Here is a 1484-nt window from a genome sequence, read left to right on the forward strand (position 1 = left end):
TTAATTGAAACGCTCAAAAAATTAGAAGATAATTTGTGAAGATGAGTCTCAAGCTAACCGATTTTTATTTCTGTGGAATTTTATTTCTACCATTTGCCCCTGGGCTCAATTATGTTACTGCTTTAAAATGAAGAACTGTCTAAGCCGGAAGATCCCGGACGGCTCGCTCACCTGACCAACCAGTGGTGCTGCCTGTGGGCTAGAGGGCTTTGACCCTCTACCATGTAACTCCTCATCCTCCTCCACAGTAAACCAACTTCATTACATGCCTCGGGTAGAGTTCCAAAAGAATGAAGGCAGAAACTGCAGGGTCCGTTGAAACCTAGGATCCAGAACTCACACAGTATCACTTCTGACACTTTTTTTTTTTTTGGTCAAAGCCAACAGGCTACCCCAGATTCAAAGCGGGGAGGAAAAAGACTCCACTTCTGAAAAGGAGGAATGGCAATGTTGCATTGCACAAGGACACACATACCAGGATGGGTGAAATATGTAGCCAAACCATGCCAAGTCCCTATTGGTCTTTGGCCCTTAAGCAAATCCATATAAAAGAAGGCAAATTGTTTTTTTTCAAATAACAGCTTTTCAACTGTTTGAAGAGAGTTATATTATGACTCATAGGTCTTCTCTTCCTTTATTCTCGTTGCCTTTTCTCAATTTGACTTATTGACTTTACTCTAGAATTATAGAATAAATCAGAGCAAATACTTCCACTTTTCATCAAGGTAAGAATACATTCAGTGAAGTAAAGAATGTTAAGCGCACATTTCAATGAAGGCTTACTTCTATTTACATTTACTTAGTCATGACCCAAGTCAAGAGATAAAACATTTCCAGAACACCAGAGGCTCTTTTATGCTCTTCCCAGTCAATTCTCCACTCTCAGCAGCGGCAACCACTATCCTGATGCCTTTCATCATTGAGTAGTTTTGTTTGTTCTTGGACTTCATATAAATGGAATCAGATTGTACTTGCTCTTTTATGTCTGACTCATTTAACTCAACATAATGTCTACAAGTATCGTCCATGTCCTTGTGGGTAGCTGTAGTTCATTCTTTGATATTGCTGGTTGCAAATTTTATATGGTATGACTATATTTCTTTATTCATCCATTTCCTGTTATTGGACATTGTGTTGTTTCCAATTTTAGACTTGTTATAATAAAGCTGCTGGAAACATTTACCTATATGTCTCTTAGTGGACATGTACCTTCATTTCTCTATGTAGCCGAGAGACTTTAGAAAACACTGCCAGTTCAACAGAGGTTACCAACTTAAACCCCCACCAGCAACATAGAGAGATCCAGGTGCTTTTCATCCTCATCTACTCTTGGTATTGACCATCTTTCATATTTTAGCCATTCTGGAGGTAGCAAATGCTGTATTTATTCTGTATTTATTCAGATGGTTGTATAATTTCCCCCTTTATTCTGCTAATGTGGAGAATTACAATGATTAATTTTCAAGTATCAAGTCAGCCTCGGT

Source organism: Pteropus vampyrus, unplaced genomic scaffold, assembly GCF_000151845.1.
Source record: "Pteropus vampyrus isolate Shadow unplaced genomic scaffold, Pvam_2.0 Scaffold96, whole genome shotgun sequence".
Lineage (NCBI taxonomy): Eukaryota > Metazoa > Chordata > Mammalia > Chiroptera > Pteropodidae > Pteropus > Pteropus vampyrus.